Source organism: Phacochoerus africanus, chromosome 10 (assembly GCF_016906955.1).
Source record: "Phacochoerus africanus isolate WHEZ1 chromosome 10, ROS_Pafr_v1, whole genome shotgun sequence".
NCBI lineage: Eukaryota > Metazoa > Chordata > Mammalia > Artiodactyla > Suidae > Phacochoerus > Phacochoerus africanus.
The window spans coordinates 129,545,222-129,557,829 of NC_062553.1; the positions used below are offsets into that span (position 1 = coordinate 129,545,222).

Here is a 12,608-nt window from a genome sequence, read left to right on the forward strand (position 1 = left end):
CTGAGTAGGTCAGGAGCCGTAGGAGTCATTTGAAGGATTTTCATTCTCTGGGAGCAAGTATTTGATTATAATTTGAAGGGAACCTGGTGTGATTGTGTGCTGGGTGTCAGCAAATTTGAGGCTTTGAACCATGAGAGCAACTGTGGTAAAGAGCAGAGGGGTTGAGAATTTGGGCTTAGGAGCCAGACTGCTTGGATTCACTTCCTACTCTACTTATCAGCTTGTGTTAGCTACTCAAACTCTGTGTCCCTCTGATTCTTATCTATAAAATGGGGCCCTTAAGAATAATAACTTCATAAATTTGAGGTGAAAATTCAATGAGTTAAAACATGGACAATTCCTAGACTGTTCTCTTGACTGGCTGTTCAATAAATTGTAACTTCTATTACTGGTTTCATATCACGTGAGAAGACAAGATACAGGATGGTGATGCCAACAGCTCGGCAGACCCTCTTCCCTGAAAACAAACATAACTGCTGAGAATTACTTTTTAAAATGCCATTAAGGTCTCTCCAAATTCTCCTAAGGGCATTTAGCAAATGAAGAAAAATTCATATAATAAAATCTATTAAATGTTGGTAAGAATGGTCAGGGGTATGACATTTGAGCCATGACCCCTCTCCCCATGCACAAAACCAAAGTAGAATGAAAGTTCTACTTTTTTTTTTTTCCTTTTGGCCACACCCACGCATATGGAAGTTCCCCAGCCAGGGATCAGATCTGAGCTGCAGCTGCAACCTTTGCCATAACTGTAGCAATGCCAGATCCGTAACCCACTGGGCTAGGCCAAGGATTAAACCCATGCTGCCTCGGAGATAACACCAGATTCTTCACCTGCTGTGCCACAGAGGGAAATCCGGAAGCTCCACTTTGCATGAACATGGCAAGAAGATGGAGTTTCCTCTCCCCCAACTTTCAGTCAGGGCTACAGAGTCTCTCGGAGATGATCAGGCTACCAACAGTTCCTGTCACCTCCAACTCTATGTTATAGAGGCTAAATGCCAGTGAGTGCAGGTAAGAGGCTGCGAGTCCCTTTCTGCTACACAGCTCCCAGTTGTAGGTCATAGCCTCTACCCCAGATGCAGCAGGATGAGAATACTGGGGCCCTAATTGTCCTTGCCCCAGAAAATATATAGGATGGAGTCTACTCTGAGAAAATTCTGCTTGTGCGTCCAGATGCAAAGAAAAGGGAATTATATAATACAAGAGGAAAATAGGCAATTAAAGAAGGTGGAGCAGGTGGCAGTTTGGGCTCCCCCATGGATATCATTGATTGTTTTTTGGAGGAGGAAGAAGGATGCAAAGAGAAAGGTGAGGTGAAAATGCTGTGCATCGACTCCCCATAACCTTAGAGGATTTATATAATGGTGCAACAAGAAAACTAGCTTTGCACAAGTATGTCACTTGTGACAAACACAAAGGCTGAGGAGTTAAGAAAGGAGCAGTAAGATGTTGCCCCAATTGCTAAGATACTAAGAATTTATCAAACAGGACCTGAAATGATTGTGCAAATTCAGTCTGTATGCATGGAGTGCCAGGGCCATGGGGAGCAGATCTGGCATAAAGCTAGATGTAAAGGCTGCAATGGAAGGAAGATCATTTGAAAGAACAAAATTCTGAAAGTTCATATTGAAAAAGCCATGAAAGATCGCCAGTAGATTACATTCCATGGTGAAGGAGACAAAGGAGCAGGACTGGGGCCAAGAGATATTATCATTGTTTTGGATCAGAAGCACCATGCTGTTTTTACCCATTGAGGAGAAGACCTTTTCATGTGTTTGGATATACGGCTGGCCCAGGCTCTGTGTGGCTCTCAAAATCCAATACCTACTCTTAACAGCTGAACCCTAGGCATCACTTTCATCAATCCAGGTCAGATTGTCAAGCATAGGGTTACCAAGTGTGTGCTGAATGAAGGCATGATGATTTATTGTAGACCATATGAAAAGGGTCCCTAAACACTGAATTCAAGGTGAACTTTCCAGAGAATGGCTTTCCGTCCCCTGATAAACTCTCTCTGCTGGGAACACTCCTACCTGAGAGGAAGAAAGTCTACTTAAACAATGAAAATAAAGAAATGGACCAGGTAGGACTAGTGAACTTTGAGCTAAACCAGGAAGGATGGTGCAATGCAATGAAGACACATTTGAGGATGATGCACATCATTCAGGGTGATGGTCCAGGCCAGACCTCGTAGTGGGGCCAGTGAATAACGCTCACTGTTGGCATCTTAGTTGCAGTAGTGATTGAGTGAAGGACTATAATCAAAATATACTCACTACTTGCTATTTTAATATTCAACTCTAGTAGTGATTTAAAAGTTAAATGAAGAACATACTGAAATATAAAGGCTCTGACTTTGCCCTGTATGTATGATGACTTCGGTATGCAAGACAAGTTTAATACCTGTAAAGATTACCTTAAAAAATTTTTCCCCTAGCATTTGTTAGGCCATTCCTTGTCCTTGATTTAAACTATGTATGTGGAATAGCTTAGGAATGCCAGGTATATGTATTGACTTCAGTGTATGACCTTTAATTGTTAAGCTGTGAAGTTAAAACTGCATTTAACTGGCAATCAGACAAGAGCTCAGTTTGTTTAGGAGTGTTGATCTGTAGTATTAAGTGGATTCACTGTGATGTCTATGCACTTATTCTATTGCCTAAACTGTTACTTAAAGAGGCCTGCTATGTAATGTAATTTAGCATGCAGTATCAATGATAGAAATGATACATTTCTAAAGAAGGGGTTTATCATTAAGGTGCTTCTCGAGGGCTTGAACTTGTAAAATTGCATTACCTCCTGCTATGCCACCTTTAAAATATACATATATGTATGTCTTGGTTACATTTTTTTTTCTTCTAAGCCTCAGAATAGTGACTTGTGAAGCAAGGTAACTTAGAAGTTAAGAGTGATGAGACCTTTACATAGAGAAGTAATTTGCATATATGTGGATAGGAAGGTGTTTTGCAGGTATGTTATAGGTTAACTTTAAACCACTCAACTTATGCCCCAAAGAAACTGTAATTTAATGATGGTAATATAGCAAATTATGATGAATAGCTTTAATTGTATTTTTAAAGTCATATGTTTACAAGCTTAAATCTGGGTATCAGAATTTAAGCAACACTTGAAATGTATGAACATCTCCTTAATATACTTACTACAACAAAAAAAGAAAAAGAAAAAATAAAAAAGACTAGCCTCGAAGATTATCTCTCTAAAGGTAAGTAATTTAATTGGATTGGGATGTGGGATAATTTATGCCTATCACATTGTCAAAAAAATAAATAAATAAAAAAGCAGGAGTTCCCATTGAGGGTCAGTAGCTCAAGGACCCGATGTTGTCTCTGTGAGGGTGCAGGTCCAATCCCTGGCCTTTCCCAGTGAGTTAAGGATCTAGCATTGCTGAAAGCTGTGGCATAGGTTGCAGATGTGGCTCAGATCTGGTGGCTGTGGCATAGGCTGCAACTGTAGCTCCAATTCCACCCCTGGCCCAGGAACTTCCATATGCCTCAGGTGTGGCTATAAAAAAACAAAAAAATAGAGCGAGTAACATTAAATTAGTAGAGGCTAACAGCTGGGTGTGATACCAATAGAGATAGACAACAGAGATATTAAGGAAAGAGACAGTGAAAGAGATCCCCGCTAGAATCACTGTCATCCCAGAGGAACTATGAGCATGCCCAAGCCTGCATAGTCTGAGGAGTGCCATCCGAGACTAAACAGTAAGGGGCAAATAGACTTTGCTAAAATAATCCAGCCAAATCACTAAGATAGTAAATAAGAAAATAACAACAAAAAGCCTCTGAAAGGAGGGATTGGTTTCCAGAATTGTTATATTATCTAAAAAGTCCAGTTTACAACAAAAATTAAAAGATATTCAGGAGTTCCCGTCATGGCGCAGTGGTTAACGAATCCGACTAGGAACCATGAGGTTGCGGGTTCGGTCCCTGCCTTGCTCAGTGGGTTAACGATCCGGCGTTGCCATGAGCTGTGGTGTAGGTTGCAGACGCGGCTCGGATCCCGAGTTGCTGTGGCTCTGGCGTAGGCCGGTGGCTATAGCTCCGATTGGACCCCTAGCCTGGGAACCTCCATATGCCGCGGGAGCGGCCCAAGAAATAGCAACAACAACAACAACAACAACAAAAAGACAAAAGACAAAAGAAAAAAAAAGATATTCAAAGAAACAGAAAAGTATGATCTATGAGCAGGAAAAAAAAAGGAGGCAAAATAATCTGCCTTTGACCAGGTCCAGATATTCAACCTAGCAGAGACCTCAAGCAGCTACTATTAATATGTTCAAAGAACAAAGGAAACCATGCTTGAATAAGTAAAGAAAGGTATGATGACAACATCTGATCAGATAGAGAAAATCAATAGAGACATAAAGAATATATACATTTATAACTATTATATATATTTATACTTATATATTTACATCTGTGTAGACGTGTGCATATATACAATGTACATATTATATAAAAATTACATAAGTGAAGTGAAATTTATTAGAGTTGTGCAATAGTAGACTTGAGCTGGCAAAAGAAAGAATTGACAACCGTGAACTATCTCAAGAATAGAGAAAAAAATGAAAAAAAAATTAACAGTCTCACAGAATGAGAGGACAACATCAAATGCACCAACATTTGTGTAATGAGAGTATCAGAAGAGAGGAGAAAGTAACAAGAGTTGAAAAAAAATTTTTGAAGAAGTAATGGCTGAGAAATTACCAAGTTTGATGAAAAACATTAACCTACATATCCAAGAAACTTAATCACCTAAATGCAAGAGATTGACATCCAGACTTATGGTAGTGGTAATGCTGAAAAGCAGACAAAGAGGAATCCTGAGAGCAGAGGAGAAACAGACCTCATCACACACATGGCAGCCCTAATAAGATAAAACCTGACTTTACCTGTGAAATGATGCAGGCCAGGAAGCAGTGAGATATCATATTCTAAGGGATGAAAGGAAAAAAAATATATATTGACCAAGTATCTACTTAACATTCAAAAATGAAGGCTAAATAAAGTCATTCCCATCTAAACAAAAACTAAGAAAATTTGTTGTAGTGGACTCACCCTACAAGAAGCACTAAAGGAACTGTTTAGACTTAAGCAATATCCACAGAGAGTATTCATATCAACATATAAAAAGCAAAGGATGCCAATAAAGTAATAGTGTAATTATAAAATACAATATAATGGCATATTCCTTATCCTTTCTTCCATTAGCTGATTTCAAAAGCAATTGCATAAAATAACATGTATATAATAACTGTGTCACGGAACTATAATGTCTAGAAATCTATTTGATAATAACATGATAAAGAATGTGTGGGAACAAAGCAGTACTGAAGTGAGGAAATGTAACTAAATGGTTACTTGAATCTGCAGGAACAAATGAAGAGAACCAGAGAATCCTAAGTGGTTTAAAAAAAAAAGGCAACATAAGAAACTCTGTCTTTTCCTCTTTCGACTTATTCAAAAGGCATAAAAATATATAAAGAAAAATTGCAAGGAGATATGGTTGGATCTGTAGCATTTATAAATATGTGTAATAAAAATAGCACAAAAAGGGAGAATAGAACTAAAAGGAGTAAAATTTCTGCATCTCACTGAAATTAAGTCGGCATAAATGTAAATTCTGATATATTAGGGTGCATTCCATGAGCTCTAAAGCAATCACTAAGAAAATAACACAATAAAATTTGAAATACAATTAAAGAAATAAAAATGTTAGATTAGAAAATATTCACTTAACACAAAAGAAAACAGTAAAGTAGAAACAGCAGAAACAAAAAGAAATAGACATTTAGAAAACAAAAGAAAAAATAATAGATGTAAATTCCACTATATCAATAATAACATTAAGTAGGAACACATTAGATAATCCAATCAAAAGGCTGAGCTCATCATGCTGATAAAAAACTAAGTACAACTATACGTTGACTAAAAGAAAAACCCTTGTAATTAAAAGATACAAATAGGCTGAAAGTGAAAGGATGGAAGAAGATTCAAAGCACAATCAAATCAAACTGGAAGATATATACTAATACCTGGCAAAACAGACATTAAGATTTAAAAAAAAGTTACTACAGACAAAGAAAGACATTTTATAATGATAAAGAGGTCAAACTAATAGGAAGATATAGCAGTTGGATATATATATATATAAGAACATAGCCCCAAATATGTGAAGCAAATGCTGACAGAATTAAAGATATACACAATTCATGTAGAGTAGCTGCCGACTTTAATATTCGACTTTTAGTAATGTATAACCAACTACGCAGAAGATCAATAAACAGAAGACTTGAACAGCACTATAAACCAACCAGACCTAACAAACTTGCATAAAACACTCCACCCAGCAGCTGCAAAGTATCGTTCTTTTTACGTGCACATTGGAGATTCTCTAGGAGAGATCATACACTAGCCATCAAACAAGCCTCAATAAATTTAAAAGTATTGAAAACACACAATATTAAAAATATTGAAAACATGCCCTCTGATGACAATGGATTTAGAAATAGATTGCTAAAGAAATTCAGGAAATGCAAAACTACGTGGAAGTCGAACATGCTCCTAAACAACCAGTAGGTCAAAATAGAAATCACAAGGCAACTAGACAGTAACTTGAGATGAATTAACATCGACTCACGAGATGACAAAAGAAACATCTCAAATCAATATAATCAGCACTTCACCTTGAAAGACTGGGCTAAGGACAACAAAATACATGTCCTGCCTCTGTACAACCCTCCCTCTGATTAAGGGTTACCTTTAATCTAAACTCTTAGAAAGGCAAGGATGACCAACAAATGAGTCAAGAATAATTTTTTTATATGTATAAGATCTACAATAAGTTAAAAGTTTGAATCAGTAATAAAACTTTCCAAAAATAGCTCACTACTGTACTGAACAGGGGGATGTGTCCAGTTTCTTAGGATAAAACATGATGGGAGATAGTGTGAGAAAAGAGTGTGTGTATGCATATGAATGAGTCACTATGCTATACAGCAGAAATGGACACAACACTATAATCAACTATATGCTAATAAAAATAAAATTAAATTAAAAAAAAAGCTTAGCTCCAGGATGATTTCGCTGACTAAGTTCTGCCAAATATTTAAATAAGTCTTTGCAAACTCTTCCAAACAATAGAAGAGGGAACACTTCCCTCATTCCATGCCAGTATTTTGCCGATACCCACACTAATATCAAAGGTATCATAAACAGACAGAAGACTCTTCAGCTAAATACCAGCAAACTAAACCCAGCAACATATAAAAAATATTATGTGACCATGAACCAGTGGAAATTATCCAAGGTTGGTTTAACATTCAAAAATCAGTGAATGTGATATACCGTATCAAAAAAGAACAGAAACCACAGTCATCTCAATAGACATGGGATAATCATCTGCAAATAATTCAGCATCACTTTATGATAAAAATAATCAATAAACGAGGAATAAAAGGAAATTTCCTTAACCTAAAAAAAAGTCTCTCCTATGCTGGGATGAGCCAGAGCCAGCAGGGCCGTCTGGCTGCTTGACACTTGCGGCCACTGGTCCCCATTTTTCTCCTTCGAGGTGTTGTACAACGCCCACTATCAGCATGACCACAATGTATAAGACTGACTATGGCATCATGCAAGGGCCCCTTGGTCCAATTTCAGGAAGTGATAGAGCCATAGGACCATTCTCACTAGCCAGCATGGGATTTCTTTCATGGTATCACCAGAAACTCTGTTGCCAGAATGGTGCTAATATGCCCATATGGAGCGAGTCTCACACACTGGACAAGTTCAAGTCTCTGAGCTACCAAAAGTCCACCATGACCTTGGGCATAAGCGGTCTGTGTGGGTCATCTCTCACTCTTCCTTATTTCAACAGTTGTTGATTGCAAGTTCCCTCTCTGGCTTATAGACTCCAAGAACAGTGATGGAAGTAGCAGATTTCTTTTACCTGGAAAGGCCCCTAGAGCTGGAACCCAGGGCAGTTGTCCCACCTTCTCTGCAGGCCTCACACCACATGTCAGGCAGTCCTCCAGGACACATCACCTGTGCTTCAAAGGTTTCAAGACATTTGCCTCACGATGCCAATGAGTCTTCTGATTGAGGTCTTCTCTTACCTGTCATCGATGTAGTGACATTGTGCTAAGTGTCTCCAGTCAGTCTCAAGCTATACAAGAAAAAGGACAAACATTTCTAGTAGGAATAGAAATTCTTCACTCCGCAGGCCCTTTGCCCATGCTCTCCACTGACAGCACAATGTGGAGAGCAGAGGCTGAAATCAACACATCATATTATCATCTAGGAGTATTGTTATTCCTATTCAAAGTTCTAGAGAAGACATCGTTCTCCATGTATGCTGTGAAATTCTGGACAGCAATTTTAGCATGGTCAGGAGACAAATTATCACTCACACTTTTCCAGATACCCCAGGTAGAACTTGCATGCATGGCTATCAGCAATGAAGCACAGTCACCACTTTTCAGAGAGTCACTTAAAGCCAGAGTTCACCAGTCAGCCACTCCACAATGAGATAAAACTTCCTTAGTTGAGTTTATATTGTGGCTCAATGGCTCATGAACCTGACTAGTATCCATGAGGTTGCAGGTTCGATCTCTGGCCTCGCTCAGTGGGTTAAGGATCCGGCATTGCCGTGAGCTGTGGTGTAGGTCACAGACGTGGTGCAGATTTGGCATTGCTGTGGCTGTGACATAGTGTGGTAGCTATAGCTCGAATTCAGATCCCTAGCCTGGGGACTTCCATATGCTACAGGTGCACCTCTACAAAGCAAAAAACAAAACTTCCCCTGGCTTTCTCAGTCTTCCTGTCAAGAAAGTGAGCCTCCTGAGGTTTCTCATAAGTGGTGAGGATTACATCTGTAATAGTTTGTCCAGTTAATTGTCTGATACAATTTATGAGATGTGCCCCAGTGTCCCAGGACGACTGAAGGCTTTCTTGCTCAGTGGTTAGCTTTCAAGGAGGGATGAAGCCCAGGAACTTTGGGACATACTTAGGTTGGAAGAGCAGCGATGCAGGAGAGCGTCTGGCTCCTGGAGGGGTTTTATTTACACAACCGAGCTTGAAGTTGAGATTTGGTCTCATCACTTTTCCAGGAAGGAGAACAGTTTCTTCCTTCCCCTTTATAAGCAGAGAAAGATTATGTTTTCCTCATTTCTCACCTATGCCATGTCCAGCTTCACATGCAGGACATTTGATCTGGCTCTCACTGTGTCCCCCCAGGGGTAAGCACTGGGGCAAGGGGCCAGAGGCTTGTCCACTGGGACCTCAAGTGCCCCTAAAAACTGTATGCCAGGTAAATGGTTAGGAGAAGAGCAATGCTGTGGGGAGGATAAGCATTGTAGTGAGAGGATTATGACTTTCAACAAAATGGGGGGAAGCTGCTCCCTGAGGTTACATCTGAGTGAAGATGAGAAGGAGGTGAGAAGACCAGGCATTCGGACATACTGAGGCAAAGCCACTCCAGACACAGGGACGATGGGAGCCAGTGCTCCGAAGCCCCGCAGAGCTGGTGTTCTTTGAGGAGAGCAAGGAGATCAGTGGGTAGATCTGGACCCAAGCGAACAAGCAGCTTAGCAGCTTCTGCCGTTTGGTTCAATATGATGTGATGTAGACATCATCTCTTTGAGGGGCCACAAAGGATTTTAAAGTCGTAAGTTTCCATTTACAGTTAATGTAATTTCCACAGTGTATTTAATTACCTTGGGGCAAGCTTCCAAACTAGGTGATTCTCACTCTATAAGTCATTAGATGTCTTTTTTTTTTTTTTTTTAGTCTTACACTTTTTGTTTTCTGAATGTTGTCTTCCCCCATATTTCCTGAAGGCAGAATAAAAGGCTTAAAAATGAGAGCATTGATTTTTTTTTTCCCCATCTCTTTAATCTTGGCTGTGTAGTGAAACTTGCCCTCTAGGCAGAATTAATTGTTCAGGCCTCTGCACTCCCCAGCATTTTGCTGGAACTGTTAAGACTGCACTTATCACTTTGTGTTACTGTCAAGTTTTTCCTGCCTCTTTTCTCGGTGGGATCACTGAGCAGCTCAAAGGCCTCTCGTTCACCTTATCATCACAAGCACCTACACTGCTACCTGCCTCACGGTAGGTACTCCAGAACTGGTGAGTTCACGTGAGCTGGCTCAGGAAGAAAGAGATGCAGTCAGCTTCTCTCAATGGAGATCCCTCAATTAAAAGAGGACTGCAGTTTTGGAAAGCTAACGATAAAATTCTTTTTGTCGGTCACAAAAATATTTAAAGAGTTCCCTCTATAATGAAATTCATATAACAAGTGCAATAAGAGAAGGAGAAGATGGGACAGTGAGATTTTTGTCAAGGAGGTTATCAACATGGTGCATCTCAAGTCTATGTATTACCAGGGACCTCAGTGTTTTAAACCTACTGGAGGCTGTTGGTAAAATGAAGAGAGTCATACCACCCTTAACCTAAATCCCAAGGCTGATATGAGAATTAAATGAGAAAAAATGTTTCTGTAAATCTTTATAAACTGTAACACAACAACTAAGAAGAATTATTCTATCTACTGGGAACTACTTTGCAGGAAATTTTGGAATTTCCGTAAATTTGAGATCTTGTCACTGCTTCAGTGTTACCTTTGGAAGCCTCTCTCCCACGCCAAGATAAGCACCCACCTGGAGGTACTATTGAATGAATTCTGCTTCCTACTTTCCTTTTTTTGTTGTAGTATTTAAAAAGCACCCGAGTCTGAACTGGTTATACTGCCATCTAGTGACTTTCAGAAGTCAATATGCTAACTCAAGAAAATTCAGCTCTCCAAATAGTTAAACACATCAATGGTACAAATATCCAATTTTTTGCAAGGGACATTTACCTCTCCTGTACATGAAACTTTCTAATGAGAAAGCTGCTGTTAAGATTTCTTTTAAAAAGGAGTTCTCTTGCAGCGCAACAGGTTAAGGATCCGGCATTTTCGCTGCTGTGGCGAGGGTTCAATCCCTGGCCTGGGACTTTCCATGTGCCACAGGTGTGGACACACACACACAAAATAACATGCCGCTAGTACACCAATGCCTTGTTTCATAGCTGCTTTGAAACATCACAGCAGTCATTATTAATTTTGCAGTATTAATTTCTGGCAGATTACTAAAACTGGATATCCACACTAAAAGCATTTCCTTTTCTTCATCAGGAAAGAGAGCAACGGTTTGGTGCCATCACAGGTAGGATTATTCTAGAATTATCTGAACATTGCCAATATGTCTTTGCTTAAGCATCCAAATACCTAATTCTCAATGACAGTGATCAAGCAATTGGAATCAGAATCAATTGCCTTATCTGATTTCCCAGATATGTCTGCCTCTGGCTCCAGGAGCACTGTCAGTAGAAATGGAACTCGGGATTGTGCCACATCCTGGGAAGTGCCATCTGAGTTCAATGTGTTGTCATGGATGGCTTACACAGTAATGCCAGGATTCAGCATGACACAAGGCCGGCAGCCTGCTTGCTCTTAAAGGCACGTGACTTAGGAGATGATCCCTGAGAGAGTTAAGAGTGACAAAAGCAAAACTCTGCTTGCCCTGAACCTCATAAATCTGGAGTCTGATTTTAATCACACTTTTCTGTTCCTCTTTTTCTTCTTATGCCTGTACCTGCGGCATATGCAAGTTCCTGGGCTAGAGGTTGAACTGGAGCTGCAGCTGCTGGTCTATGCCACCGCAACACAGGATCCAAGCCACATCTGCAACCTACTCCACAGCCTGTGAACACCATATCCTTAACTCACTGAGCCAGGGCCAGGGATCCAACCCGTGTCCTCACAGAGACAACATCAGGTCCTTAACCCGCTGAGACACAATGGGAACACCCACATTTTTCTGTTCTTATGCTTTTGACCCAATGGTAGTTTAAAAAAAAACTTCAGAGTATCATTTTCCTCCACGGTCAACAATTTTTCTAAATGTATCCTATGTCATTTCCCGTATTTTAAAAGAATAAGGTAAACAAAACAAAAACAAAAACCCAGGTTCCCCAAAGGCTTAAGGGATTGTGCTTGGTGTTTGCTTTGTGCTTTTATTCTAATTCACAGAAGAAAGCCAGGTCCCTCTCTCTTGTGGGCTTTTAGCACTCTGCCTGACTTTTTGGAATTTTTTTATCACAATGGGCATTAGTTTGATTAAACATCTGCAACATCTGCAACCTCTGCTACAATGAGGGCAGTTTAAGAGCAAGGACACATAGCAACAACCCAGGCCACCTCTTTGTCCCCAGAGCCCAGCACAGGGTCTTCTTCCTGAGCATCCACTCAAAAGAAAACATACTGAATGGAAAATAAATGGAGAAATGCCTGAAGATCAGCCTTAAGATGATTTCTTCTCGACATCATCTCTATGCATTATAAACCACACACAAAAATGTCTTTCTCTGCCATTTATGTCTAAACACAGTTCCGTTAACTCAGCTTTTTCACTAACAAGCTATTAAACTCTGTCCAAGGCAACCGATCCCCTTGTGTTCCACTTCCTTGTTTGTGCAATCAGAATATTACCGCGAAACGGTGGTCATTTTTTATCTTTCTTAATTATGCTTTATTTCTGTGT

The 12,608-nt window shown here is 39.8% G+C and overlaps 1 pseudogene; it reads left to right on the forward strand.

The window, feature by feature from the left end:
- The first annotated feature begins 998 nt into the window (after positions 1-998).
- LOC125137488 (dnaJ homolog subfamily A member 1-like) lies at positions 999-2,250 on the forward strand (annotated as a pseudogene).
- The last annotated feature ends 10,358 nt before the right edge of the window (positions 2,251-12,608 follow it).